A 15,288-nucleotide genomic window follows, 5' to 3' on the forward strand; every position below is an offset into this window, starting at 1 on the left:
TGATGACTACGCATCATGTTATGTTTTTCTATGCTTTTTCATATAAAAATCAATTCATAATGCTTAATTATGGGAGTGTTTTGGTGATTAAATTGAATATTGCTTTGATTGCTTGAGTTAATAAATTTTGTAGGAAATTATGGAAAATGAAGCAATAAAAGCACTAATAGAGGAAGCACACTCCCAAGGTGGCAAAAAGTTGGAAACAAACTCAAAGAGAAGCAAAGAGGATTTGCAACCCTGACCTCTTCACACTCCAACAAGAATAACTCGAGCTACAAAGCTCCAAATGAAGTGATCTCAGTGTCATTAGAAAGTAGACTTCTAGAGCTTTCCAACCATATATAACACTTTATAGTTGACACTGATTTGAGGGGACAAATTGCTATTCGTTTAGCTTCACAATTTCAGCGTAAAACAAGTCCCTGCAGTTCGCCAGACTGACCTCTTCACCTTCAAAAGATCATAACTTGGGCTAGAGAAGTCCAATTGACATGCTTCCAGCGGCGTTGGAAAGCTGAGATCTAGGGCTTTCCAAAGATATATAATAATATATAGTGGACATTCAATTTGGAGACCCAAACAGACCAATACTTCAGCGTGTAAGGTTTTTCCAAACCTTCAAAAGCCCAAAATGCCACTTCAATGACACTCCACATTGGGCCACTTCCAAATACTCCAATCCCTTCATTTATTCTTCAATGTTTCAAGCTTCTATGAAGGGAGTTAAAAGTTCACAAGCCCAAGTCAAGCCACAAGTAACAATCAATCAAGGCCACAAGAATCATCTAGAAGTAATTAGGAAATTTGCATTTGATTGTAATTTCATTTGAATTTGTAATTTAGGTAGCTTATAAATAGGGCCTTAGATTCAACATTTGAGAGACACCATGGAGGGGTGGAGGTGACTCCACTCCCCTTTCACTCTCATTCTCTTCTCTTCTTCCATTTTCTTTCATTCACACTTTAGTAAATATTTTTGTTATGATGAGTTTCTAATTTCCAACATTTGGGAAAGAGAGCTCTATTGCAATTTAATGGGTTGATTTATTTTCATTCTTCATCTTCAATTCTTCTTTCATTGTTTCTTTAGAGAGAGTCTTTGTGCTTCAAAGATCTAATTACTATCGAGAGAGGGATTAGATCTATTTAAATTCTATGATGAACTTGAGAAAGGAGTCATAGAATTTAGTTTGAGGCTCTTCTCTCACAACTCTCTTGATTGATAATTCTTAGCTTGATATGTGAGATGTAATCACTTTGAATTGAAATCTTGAGGGTTGTGTGGCAATTAGAGACCATTCTTCATCTCTTCTCATGAGCAATTAGATCAAGAGATTGGCAATTGATCAAGTTAAGAGAAATCAAATCACCAAGAGATTGGGGTTTGATTACTTATGATTTGCCAAGAGATCAATGATTGAATGATTGAAGTGGAGATGAGAATTGTTGATCTTGAGAATGCAATATCTCTTGATCCCAATGTTAATTTCATTCTTAATTCTTGTTATTTACTTCTTGTCTTTAATTCTTGTCATTTAATTGTTCTCTTTAAATTCTTGTCATTTACTTATGCACATTTATGGCTTTCTTTACTTTGGCACATTTATGCCTTCCAAGTGTTTGTAGAAATACTTCACTTGGTTTTACTTTCTAGTCATTTACTTTCTTGCACTTTACTTTCTTATACTTTCTATTCCTTGCAATTTACATTCTCGCACTTTAATTTTTAGCACTTTAATTTCTTGTCATTTACTTTCCTTGCACTTTATTGCTTTTATTTAATTTCAAGTCATTTACATTTCTTGTTGCTTATCACTCAAACATGAATCGTCTAACTAGAACAATTAATTAACTATTGCTTGCTTAATCCATTAATCCTCGTGGGATCGACCTCACTCTAAGTGAGTTTTATTACTTGATGCGACCCGATACACTTGCCGGTTGTACGTGAATTCTAATTTTTACGTAAAACCATTGGCAAAAGAATAACAACCACAATCAAACCCGTAACACAAACAACCAAAATCACCATGCCAACAATACTAACCAATATAGAAAAACACAAAACACATATCAACCACCCCATCATAACTCACAAGCTCACCAAAATAACTTCTCTGCACCATCATCCAACTCACAAAATTACCACACTAATCCACCCAACAACTTCCAACAACAATCAACCCCCATCATACCCCCAATTGACCATCATGAGACAAGAATTTCAAGTCTTGAAGCGACCTTGCAAGCACTTGCTCAAACCACTCAAGCCTTAGCTAAGGGACACAAGGAACATGAGGTCATCATGAGGAACATTGAGAGACAAGTGGGACAATTAGCCAAACAAGCCGAGAGACCAACCAATGTTCTCCCAAGTGACACAATACCCAACCCAAGAGAAGAATGTAAGGCTCTGCAGTTGAGGAGTGGCAAGGTAGTTGGTGAAAGTTCGAATAAAGAAGCAATAAAACCCAAAGAGCAAGACACAGTGGAAGCACATGTGGAAAGGCAAGATGAAGAAAAGGGTTCAACATCTAACAAAGGCAAAGAAGTTGTCAAGCCACAAAGCAACCCACTTGGACAAAGAAGCAACCGTGATAGCAAGGGGAGTGTGAATCCACAACAAGAAAACAAAAATGAAGGGGTAAAAGCTTATGTACCCAAGCTTCCATACCCAACTAGGATACACAAAGGAGCAAAGGACCAACAATTCCCAAGGTTCTTAGAAATCTTCAAGAAACTTGAAATCAACATCCCATTGGCAGAAGCTCTGGAACAAATGCCATTATATGCAAAGTTTCTTAAGGAATTGATCACCAAGAAGAGAAGTTGGCAAGAAAAAGAAACGGTGATTCTCAATCAAGAGTGCAGTGCCATCATTCAAAAAGGGTTACCTCCAAAACTCAAAGACCCTGGCAGCTTTCTCATACCTTGCACGATTGGGAGCATGGCTGTTGACAAGTCACTTTGTGATCTGGGAGCAAGCATTAACCTAATGCCACTCACCATGATGAAGAAAATGATGATTGAAGAGCTCAAACCCACAAGGATGTCACTCCAACTTACTGACAGATCCATCAAAATACCAAATGGAGTAGTTGAAAACCTCTTGGTGAAGGTGGGAAACTTCATATTCCCAGCTGATTTCGTGGTCCTAGACATGGATGAAGAGGGAAACAATTCAGTCATTCTTGGTAGACCCTTTTTGGCTACAGCTAGAACAATCATTGATGTGGAAAAAGGAGAGATGATTTTCAGAGTGCATGATGAGCAAATGACCATAAATGTCTTCAAAGCAATGCAACACCCTGTTGAGAAAGAAAATTGCATGAGGATTGATGTAGTAGACTCTTTGGTTGAAGAAGTGCTTGACACAAACCATCAAATAAAACAAGAGGAGGTCCATAACATCAAGGAACAAGAGGAGAACAAATTGGAAGCATCAAAGGAACCAAGTGAAGCTACGAAAGAAGAGGCACCACAACAAGAGTTGAAACCACTACCCCCTCATCTTAAATATGCATTTCTTGGTGAGAAAGATAGCTTCCCAGTGATCATCAACTCCACATTGAATGAAGAGGAAGAAGAAAAGCTCCTTGTGGTTTTGAAAGCTCACAAAGAGGCGTTGGGATGGACCATTGATGACTTGAAAGGCATAAGCCCTGCCGTATGCATGCACAAGATACTAGTGGTTGACCCCATGGATCAAGAGAAGACGTCATTTACTTGTCCCTTTGGAGTCTTTGCATATAGGAGAATGCCATTTGGACTATGTAATGCCCCAGCTACCTTTCAAAGGTGCATGCTATCAATCTTCTCAGACATGGTAGAAAAATTCATTGAAGTCTTTATGGATGATTTCTCTGTTTTTGGTGATTCCTTCAATACTTGCTTGCACCATCTTACCTTAGTCTTGAAAAGATGCCAAGAAACAAACTTAGTTCTGAATTGGGAGAAATGCCATTTCATGGTACCCGAAGGCATTGTTCTTGGTCATAAAATTTCAAGAAAAGGTATAGAGGTTGATAAGGCAAAAGTAGAAATTATAGAAAAACTTCCTTTGCCACAAGAAAGGAACTTGAGCCATGAAGGAGTGTCGAGGGCGTTGGCAACGCCCATCTTGAGTTGGCAACGCCAGCTCCTCCTTCTCTTGGGCCAAGTTTGCTTGTGTGCGTTGCCTTGAATAACGCCTTTTCATTCCCACGTTGGCAACGCCCTCGAGCTCTCCTTGGCTCAGCTCTTTGCTTGCCTGGGCGTTGCCTACAAACACGCACTCTTTTCCTCAAGTTGGCAACGCCAACTTTGCTTCTTGGTTGCCTGGCGTTGTCCTCAATAACGCAGCCCTCTTCCAAGTTGGCAACGCCACTTCTTCTTGCAAGGCTGCCTGGCGTTGCCATGAACAACGCCCATTATCTCCAAGTTGGCAACGCCAACTTCTTCTTGCCCAGCTTGCATCATTCTTGCTTCCATGCTTCCTTGTTTCATCACCTATCATCAACAAAGGAAATAGCTTCAAAGTCTTACCAATTCATGCAATAATTTTCATGAGATTCATTCATACTCATTCATGTATTTATTCTTTAAATCATTTGCATGAATTTGGCTAGAATCAACATATTCCTTAGTATTCTTATGCATGAAAACAAACTCATAAAAGGACTTGTTTATTTAGAGAAAATGAGTGAAATCAAGCTAAAATCAACTAAACTAACTAGCTAATATATCAAATATGCAATTGCATCAATACAGAATGTCATAAAATTCAAAATTTCATTCTGTACCTTTTTTAAATATAATTGCAACAACGGATCCCGCGTCCGATACTCGCCATTAACTTGAGATGTTATAATCTGGAAATCACTGTACACAATTAGCGTTGTTGCACCAACTTCAGTTGCCAATGACAATCCTACAATCAAAGCCTCATACTCAGCCTGATTGTCTAAGATCGGAAAATCAAACTTCATAGAAGTTTCGATGACCAGATATTCCTCTTTAGTCAAGATGACACATGCACCCCATGCCTTGTTTGGGATGCTCCATCAACGTGAAGTTCCCAAACTAGTGACTTGGAGAAGAATAAGTCATTTTGGCCAAAAAGTTCACCACTGCTTGTGCCTTAATGGCTGAGCATGGTTCATATCTTATGTTAAATTGTGACAATTCTATTGACCAGCTCATCATTCAACCTGCCAAATCTGGCTTTTGCAAAACTTTTTTAGTCAGCTGGTCGGTTCGTACAATTATCAAGTAACTTTGGAAATATTATCATGGATGACGTGCCAACATTATTAGTACTGCAAAAGAAAGCTTTTCTAACTTTGAGTATTTCACTTAGGGACCTTGAAGGACCCTACCAATAAAATACACATGTCATTGTGCTGAAGTTATGGATTCATCAGTGACAAATAAATATAGGTATAACAACTTCCTGAGCTCCAGCTTTGCGAGGACAAGAGGAAAAGATAATAAAGTTTTAAAGTGTGTGAAAGATTTTTCACACTCTCTCGTCCATTCAAAAGCTACTCCTTTCTTAATTAATTTAAAGAAAGATTTTGCTTTTTCAGTAGAGGATCCAAGAAATCTTGACAAGGTGGCGACCCGACTTGTCAACCTTTGCACCTCCTTAATATTCCGAGGGTTTGACATGTTTAATCTGACTTTACACGTTTTTGGATTAGCTTAAATACCATTCTGAGTGACCATGAATCCAAGAAATTTTTCTCCCCAGACTCCAAAATGCAAACTTTTCGGATTCAACCTCATGTTATTAAGTCGGAGGTTATCAAAAGTTTCTCATAAATTAGCTACAAGGTCATCATCCAATCTAGTTTTTATAAACATGTTGTCAATGTAGAGTTCCATGTTTCTCCTTATCTGCTATTTAAACACCTTGGCCATTAATCTTTGATAAGTAGTCCCTGCATTTTTTAAACCAAAAGACATTATAGTATGACAATAAATTCTTTCTAGAGTGATGAAAGCAGTCTTATCTTCATCAGGTTGGTGTATCGGGATTCGGTTATAATCACTATATGCATCTAAAAAACTTAGAAGTCAATATCCTGATGAAGAGTCGATCATATTACCAATGTTAGGTAAAGAAAAACAGTCTTTTGGACAAGTTTTATTCAAATCAGTGTAATTCACACACTTTTGTCATTTTTTATTAGACTTTTTTCCCATTACAACATTGGATAACCAAGTTGAATACGTGAGCTCTCTAATAAAACCAGCGTTCAACAACCCTTGTACTTATCTCTTGACCTTGTTAAACCGATCTTGGGACATCTTACGATGTCGTTGTGCAACCAATTTATACGAGGGATCCATAGCAAGTTGATGGGACATGAACGTGGGATCAATTCCAGGCATATCGGATGGTTTCCAAGTAAATAAGTTGACGTTACCTTTTAGAAATCTTGAAGTTCCGACTTCAAGGGGTAATGCAAGTCTTTGTTGATGAATGTATATTTTCAGCTTCATGCCTAATTTGAAAATTTTCCGAATTGCCATCAGGTTTGGGCCTCGGCTTTTCCTGAACTCATGAATCAAGTCCACAAAGAATACTCTTGTAGATTCCTTTGCTTTATCCATTAGGTTCAAATTTACAGTGTTGCATTTGATGGCGGCCACTCGATCTCCTCGAATTGTGGCTACACGACCTTTTGCCGACATATACTTCATAATAGAAAATTTGGTTGAAATGAAAGCACAGAGATTGTTTAAGCATTTTCTGTTTGAGGATAACATTGTAATCCGTTGAGTCTTTCAAAATGATAAACTCTGCTTGCACAACCCGAGCTTCCAGTCCCTCCCCTATCGTAAAGAAGAGGTTGATAACTCTGTCATTCTTAATATAGTAATGCCCAAACCCACTACCCGAGGTAGGTATGGTTTGAGATGTTGATCCTTAAGCCCTAAGGCGTTAAATGCGTTCCTGAACAACAAGTTTAAATCTGCTCCAGTGTCTATCAGGATTCTCTTCACAATCCCGTTTCCTAGCCTAGCCGTGATTACCAAGGGCTCATCATCTTCCAAAGTGGTATATTGGAAATCCTCAGTAGTAAATTGGACAATTGAAAAACTTTGTATCTTCAAGACTTCGGAACTTCTGGATTTGGCATCATTCTTAACTGCGTTTTTGGTTTTTGTTGAACCATTTTTTTCCAAAACGACATTTACTACCACTTGTGCAGTGGCATCCTAGTTCTCACTGGTTTTATGCTTTCTGGGGTTCCTTATTTCTCGGTCTTTGTCAATGTTTTGCCGTTGGGGTAGCCTAACGTGTTGAATGATTTCTGAAAGCTTCATCTTGGATGGCCTATTTCAAAGCATCCTTTAAGTCTATGCAATCTTTCGTCCTATAACCATAGGATTTATGGTAATCACAATATTATGATTTATTCAAAGAAGCCCTTGATCGTATCCGCCTAGCTTTGGATAATATGCCTCAGTGTGAAACTTGTTGATGAACTTCTGCCAGTGACACCACTATAGTATATATGTCGAGAACTTTCCCACACGAGGAACTGTTGCTCCCAGGGCATTTTGTCCCGAGCTTCTGGCCTTATTAGGCGAGGGAGCTGGGTTTTTCCGTTTTGTCGAGACTACCTTCGAAACATCTTCATCCCTCATGTATTCTAGAGCGATTTGGTGGATTTCTTCCATAAACTTCACATCTTTTGAGGTGAGGTGCCTTCTGAAGTCTCCTTCGACAATCCTGCTATGAGACAAAGGCAAACAACCTCAGGAGTTCGGGTATTAACCTCCAAAAGTGCTTTGTTGAAACTATCTAGATAATCTCATATGTTCTCTCCAGTCCTTATTCTATTCCAAGTAAGAAGATTGAGTGCTTAGCTTGAGTTTGCCTAATTGTGAAGTGAGCAAGAAACTTGATCTTGATGTCGTGAATTGAGGAGATAGAACCAGATGGCAAAGGCTGGCCCAGAAAGCATGACTGGAAACACTTTGGATCTTATAGTATCCCCTACCCCTTCCAGGTTCATTCGTGCTTCGAAAGCATCTATGTACTCCTAAGGATAAAACTTTTCTTCATACTTGATATCCGTTGGTTTATCAAAGTGTTTGGGCAGTCTGACTTGTAAAGCGTGTGAGGCAAATGAGGTCTGCCCCATGATTACGTGCTCCGTAGAATCCTTATACCGCCTAGGGCTTGGGCTCTTGTTTGGAGTTCGTTTCCTTTTAGATTGGGCAAATTGGGAGTTGGACTTTCCTCATCTTTTATGGTCATGATAAGCCTCCTCATGACGAGGGATCCTCCAAGTTCTCCGGAGTCAACCTTTCCCGTTTATCCAGCTGATCTCTATCCGTGCGGCTACAAGATCGAGTTCTTTGGGATTGTGAGCGTTCTTCCAGATTGTGCTCTAGTTCCTTCATTTTATGTTGCATTTCCTACATTTCTCGCATCTTGTGACGCGTCTCTTGCATTGCTTGGTCATAATTCTGTGGTCCCAAGCCAACGATTCGACGATCTCCAGTATTATGCTCGAACCCTGGAGGCACTTGGTGTTCATCAATAGAATTGGGGTTAGTCTCGTGAACATCCTCAAGATGTGTTTCTTTGAGTGGAGTGTTTTGATCAATGGTTGATTGAATCTTGTGTTCAGCTATGGTATGAAACAAATTCAAGATCCCTACAGACAACATCAATGTTCGTACTTGACTGTTGAGACGTACTTATGAAAATCCGAGATTTCAATGTGAGTTGTTTAGACCAAGCCGGGAGGACATCTTACAAAGACACTTTGAAATTTAAGTCAGTAGTATATATTTGGTGGTGACAATGTGTCTTGTCTTACCCAATTACATTTGTCTTGCTTGTTCGTCGTTTTACCGACCCAGAGTTAGTTTTGTATTTACGTTACCCATATTCTTCACAAAACGTTGGTAATATATGATTCCATGTGGTCGGATTCTCACTATTCATTATTATCCAGAATAGTTAGATTTGGTATTCCTGCTTTGTTGTGTGTGACTTCACGTTAAGGGAAGCACGCCCATCTTGATGAAAGTAGTGTTTGCTTGTCATATGTGGATGAGCTCTGGGTCCCTAGCATTGTCACTAGTGTTATGATAGGAGTGTATGAGACTTTTATGCGAATGTTCTGGATACGGACTTTGAAAATCTAAAAAATTTTAGGAATGTTCCACGTCGTTACCCTAACAGAGCAGGGGATCCTACAAGTTAATAAAGGAATCAGCAGAGGAGTTATGAGGTTGAAAGATTCATACTTGCCATCGGTCACATTATAGGAAGGTTAGAAGTTGGATCTTAGGGACTTAGTGTGTTCGTAATCACCTTTTTAAAGCTCTTGACTAGAGATGTAGGCAGTTACTAACTTGGGAGCTAAGTCATGTTGGGAACTCCCAAGTCGCTTATTCTCCAAATCAGAAGGGGAGATTCCCACATTAAGACTTAGCTTGCAGCCCAAATTTGGTCGGGTCTTGGTGGAGCAGGTTTGTCCTTACCTGTTTTGTTAACAAAGGTCATATTGAAATAGATTAACTAGTTTAAATTTGATGGTCAAAAGAATAGGTCCATTTAACATGACATGCTCAAAGAGTCAAACTCATAGTGATCAAACATGGACCAAACCCAGTATGAGGCAAAACTTACTATTATTCTATGTTGTTATTCATTATATATGTTGTTTTTTTTAAGAGAAATGCTATATAGCTAATAACTCATCATAAGCCTTTGATCAACCATTAAATTTAGAAATTTAATTATATTATATCAATTTTTTATATGTTCAATTTTCAATTTTTTAGGATACTAATATCCAATTTAAATTAAATTTGATTTGCATTTTTAAGTTCTCTCAAACTCATCAAACATCCTAAAATTAATTAACGAGTCTAAGGTTTAAATTTTGTGGTTTATGATTTAAAATTTTGAATTTAAAATTTATGATTTAGAGTTTATGATTTACGATTTAGAATTTAAGTTTTAGAGTTTGAAGTTTAAAATTTGGATTTTTTTCACAATTAAAAATTGAAGTTTTAAGATTTAACTTTTAAGATTTATTATATTTGTTTAAATTATAAGATCAAAAAAATATTTGTTTAAATTATGTTTTATTTTAATTTTAAATGCAGTCTGACTTTGTATTTTAAATATATGAGAAATAAATGATGAGACATCAAATCTAATAATGCGTTTCTTATATTTATTTAAATTAATCTTAATAGTCATTGGTTAAATAAAAGAGAATTTTATTAGTTACTAAATTAATTCTATTATCTTTAAAATACATATTACATGAATAAAATAACATTATATTTTTATGTATTTGAATTAATTAATTTTTATTTAACCAGTATAAACTAATAATCTACTCATTAAACTTCTAATAGAGTGACTTAGTTTCTTGATAACTGGTTCAATTCCTGAGTTGATTTGACTAATGTTTGGGAGTCAAAATTTAGAAAATAATAAAAGAGTCATAATTCTTTTTTACTTTTTTTAATGAATTTATTTTTATTTTATATTCTTTAAGTATTGTTGAATAAATAAATAATTTTAACCTACCATTTCTCGTTCCTTTTGATAACTAAGGTAAGACGTGTGTGGCTTAAATGGTGAGACTAGGCTATTTTTTTTTGTTTTTCACGGTATTCCTCAATCCGGTAGGTTAAGGACTAATCCGTCGCGGTACTGAGTTCCATTTAAGGGTTTGCCATTGGCCAATGGGTTGCTGCATGCACAAGGCGGAATTCGAACCCCCGACACTTGTTTAAGTGGACTAGTGAATTAACCACTAGACCAACCCAACTTGGTTAGACTAGGCTATTTGATAGCTTTACGAAAGAGAAGAAAAGATCACTAAAGAAATAAGAATAACAACGATATGCTAATACGAAAACCAGAACTATCGCGGTGGAATTGGTCAAAATGATAAATACCTTTCTTCCTTAACCAACCAATTATTTGGGTTTTGAATCTCAAGAACGGAAAGGGACAATCATAGTTGAATCAATGGTAGTTGACTAGTTGCAAAAATGAAGATGATCCCACCAGACCAAGTATTCTTTGCTCGTTCAACTCCTGTGCATAACTCTGAAGAAGGAGCATGCTTTCTTTGAAGCAGGACAAAAAAATACAAGGAGGATTCAAAGTTCAAAGCATAAAAAAAAAACGAAAAACGAAAAACAAAAAACAAGGGAAAAAAAAAGGGAAACACAACTCACAAAAAAATCAGTTACTCCAAAAGATTTCTGTAACCGACACCGACAAAATACAAATCAGCATTTTTAAGGATAGACCCAAGAATATCTCAGATTACTCTAAAATATAAACAGTAAATACCTAGCTACCACATGGATCTAATTCAAGAGCATGAGAGGATTCCACAAAACTGAAAAGGGGAAAAAATTTGCAAAATTATTATAGTGAAATAATAAAAATAGAAAGTATATTTGTTCTCACCTTTAAAGCGAAAGTGACGATCAGCGGTGGAAGCACTAAGCAAAGTAAAGTCCAAGTCTATCTTCTTTCTTCTTTCTTCTTTCTTTGGCTGTGGACTAAGACATTATTGGTTCAGCTTTCAACTATACATTGCGAGTTGTGAAGTGTGAACAACACTACTAAAACGAAGTAATCTTCATAAATTAGAGAAACAAATTATCCTAACATTATATATTCTAAAAATTTAAATAACAAGTGTATAAAGACTAATAGTATGCTTGATTCCACGTATTAATAAAAGGACAAATATAATGTTTGGACAACAAGCCAAAATAGCCTATGGATATATAAATAACACAGAGTAAACGATTAAAATCACTTTTCACTTTTAAAGGCATCGATAAAAATATTTTTAAAATATTGTAAAATGTGATAAAAATAACTAAAAAATTATTATATTTTTCATATGTAACCTAATTTTTGTATTTAGTAAATTTTATAAGAAAAACAGTAAATATGAACGGAAAAAAGTAATGGCAATTCGCTGGTGTCAATATTCACTGATGCATATGTATCATGAGTTGTTTTTTATGGTTTATTTATATAGAAAGTCAATAAATTATGAAATGTTTTGTGCTATAATTGAATATTACTTTAATTATTTTGAGTTTGGAAATTTTTGTAGAAATTGATAGAAAAAGAAGTAACAAAGACATCAATAGAGAATTACTTATTCAACACTTCTAGAGCAACATTATAGAAAATCAAGAAAGAAGGATTGTTGAGCAACTTTTTGAAGACAAACAAGTGAAATGGTGCAAATTTTGAAGGCTCCAATTCAAGCATTATGAGTTGCGTCTCCAACTCCATTCAATTGGAGTCTTCAACGCCACCCCAAGGACTCCAATTTGATGCATGAAAGTGGAGTCTCCAACGCCCAACGTATGGAGCCTTAGACGCCATACAAAGCACACTCCAAGGAGCACCATTGTGGCGTCCAAGACGCCAACTCCTTCATCAACTTTGTAGCGTCTTAGATTCCTCCTCCATCCATCAAGTTTGAAGCCTCCTTTGGTCCAATTCATGGCATCCCAAATACCACTTTTCCTTCACCAAATGGGCGCCCCCAACGCCAAGAAGTTGCCCTCCAAAAGCCTTCCAATGGTGGCGCCTTAGACGCCACTTTCTTCCCTTCAAATTGGTGTCTTCAACGCCAAGGGAGTTCACATCCAGGGCCTCCATTTAGTTCACAATCTTGACCTCTCCAACGCCACCAAAGGCACCAAAATGTAAAGCATCCTCCGTCATATGCGCCTTCGAAGAAGCATGGCCAAAGGGGCTTGAATTTAGTGTCTCCAAATCTATGCAAAGTGTCTCCAACGTAGCCCTTAAGCACACTTCCTTTGGTCACATTTTTAAGCTTCATTTTGGTTCATGAAAAAGAGCATATTGCATGCTACATTTGGTATTTAATTTGATTATTCAATGACACAATAATTGTTCCTCAAGCCCACTTAATAAAGCCCACAACCATCACAACGATTGACAAGGCTCATGACTTAATAGAAGCAATGAAGATCACTAGGATAGTTAGTTTGAAATTGTATTTGCTTGTAATTTGAATTTCATTTGACTTTGTAATTTAGAATAGATTATAAATAGAGGATGAGAAGACTTCATATATCCGGAAACTTCTCCTTCCACTTCTTTTCAATTCTTCTACATTTTATTTTTATTTTTATTTTTTCACATTTTGTAAGCCATGAGTAGCTAATTTCCTTTTCATTGAGAAAAAGAGCTCTATAGAATTGAATGGATCAAATGTGATTTAGTCTCCATCTTCACTTCATCTTTCATTTGCTTCTTTAGAAAGAGTCTTCATTCTTCATTTCCAAGAATTCAAATCTCTTGGAAAATAGTTTGAATCTAATTAAATTGAGTTTTATGATCACTTGGAAAACTAGATTCATGAAACTAAGTTTGAAGCTCTTTTTTTCAATTCTTGTGATTAACAAACTACTGATTGATTGATTACCTATATTAGACACTTGTTTCTTTCTTATTTTAGTCATTTGGTTACTTGTAATTCTTTCTTTTCTTTTGTTCTCTAACTATTTGTATTATTGCCTCACTTGAAGTTTCTTTCACTTTGACGAAAAATTTTTTAAATATCTTTTCTTTTGTTATTTTCTTTGTATATATGCAAGAAAATCAAGAGAAACATCTCCTCTTTGATTCAGAAATTGAGAGAACTCTCTAGAAGTTAAGAAAGCAAGCAAGAAACGAAAGAGTGCTAGAAGAAAGTAATAGAGTTTCAGACACGATCATAGCTGAACCTCACAACAACAATGAAATCAATGGTGCTCCATATGCTAGACAGACATTAGGGTCTTATACTACTCTTGATTCTGGAAATTGTGGGAGTAGTATTGTGATTCCCAATGTCAATGCAAATAACTTTGAACTCAAGCCACAATTGATCACTCTTGTCCAACAAAACTGCCAATTTGGAGGAAGCCCCAGGAGGACCTAAACCACCACATCTCAAGTTTTATTCAAATTTGTGACATAGTGAAAATAAATGGGATGCCAGATGAAGCATATAGGCTACTCTTGTTCCCATTCTCTCTTAGAAATAGAGCTGCACAATAGTTGAAATCATATCCTAAAGAAAGCATTTCCATATGGGAAGACTTAGTAAGTTTCTAACCAAGTTCTTTCCTCCTTAAAGATTGATCAAGTTGAGGACAGAGGTGCAAACTTTCAGGCAACTTAAAGAAGAATCTTTGTATGAGACTTGAGAGAGATATAAAGAGATACTAAGGAGATGTCCACCAAACATATTTGCAGATTAGGTCTAGCTACAAATCTTCTATGATGAAATCACTCAAACCTCAAGAAATTCTTTAGATAATTCAACAGGGGAATTCCTACACATGAAGACTCCTAGTGAAGCTATGGAACTCATTGACATTGTAGCAAACAATCAATACCTCTACTCCTTCGAGAGAAATATGAACATGAAAAGAGGAGTGATGGAGCTAGAAACTTTGGATGCTTTAGTTGTTCAAAATAAAATCATGTCTCAAAAACTCTTCACACTCATGAAGCAAATGGGAGAAATGCAAGTATCTCCCATCAATACACAAAGCTCATGGTATGACATGAATGGAGAAAATCAATTTAGTAAAAATTTTGATTCATTTAACACTAACCAATCACAAGTGGAGCAAGTCAATTTCATGAAAAACTCTTTCAAGACACAACAAAATGATCCATATTCAAAAGTTTATAATCCTAAATGGAGGAATCATCCTAATTTTGGATGGAAAAACCAATAAAGCCAAGATCAGAGAAGCAATAATTTTAACCATGCAAACAACTTCAACCCCAATCAAACACCCAAAATTATTTTTGAAATCTACAAAACATCCCTCTCAATTCTCAAAACAACTCTCACCAACCATAACCACATCCCACACAACCATCTTAAGATTCTCAAAGGCTCTCTAATCTTGAACTTGCCATGGAGAAACTCTCTCTAAATACAGCCACATTCATGCAAGAAACTACAAGCTTCATGGATAAAATAAGGTTCAACTTCTAGAATAAAGGTTTTTCAATTAGGAAGTTAGAAATGCAAATTGGCCAAATTTCTCAATAATTGGCAAAATCTAACAACTTGCTCCCAAGTGATACTGAGGTCAATCTAAGAGAAAAATGAAAGGCAATCATGTTGAGAAGTGGGAGAGTTGTGGAAAAAGAAGCCACTAATTATGAGGTTCACAATGAAGAAGCTGCAGCCTGCAAGAGAGGAATTACAAGAGCAAAAGCAAGGACAAGAAACCTCTACA

At 36.5% G+C, this 15,288-nt stretch overlaps 1 protein-coding gene across 15 annotated transcripts in view; it reads right to left on the reverse strand.

Annotated features, from left to right (window-relative positions):
- LOC107474609 (disease resistance-like protein DSC1) overlaps window positions 1-11,656 on the reverse strand; it is a 54,785-nt gene extending 43,129 nt beyond the window's left edge. The window contains exons 1-5 of one of the 15 annotated variants that reach the window (XM_052257346.1): window positions 11,456-11,656; window positions 11,336-11,384; window positions 11,218-11,244; window positions 10,933-11,106; window positions 9,326-9,495 (exon numbers count right to left, since the gene is read on the reverse strand). The gene's annotated coding sequence lies outside the window, so the exon portion shown is untranslated. Of the gene's footprint in view, window positions 1-2,107; window positions 2,151-3,695; window positions 4,492-4,560; window positions 9,496-10,932; window positions 11,107-11,217; window positions 11,245-11,335; window positions 11,385-11,455 lie in introns of those variants that run through there. The other 14 variants (XM_052257348.1, XM_052257350.1, XM_052257349.1 and 11 more) reach the window with 14 other exon arrangements.
- Window positions 11,657-15,288: the final 3,632 nt, after the last annotated feature.

The sequence above is a fragment of the Arachis duranensis genome, chromosome 2 (genome assembly GCF_000817695.3).
Source record: "Arachis duranensis cultivar V14167 chromosome 2, aradu.V14167.gnm2.J7QH, whole genome shotgun sequence".
Classification (NCBI taxonomy): domain Eukaryota; kingdom Viridiplantae; phylum Streptophyta; class Magnoliopsida; order Fabales; family Fabaceae; genus Arachis; species Arachis duranensis.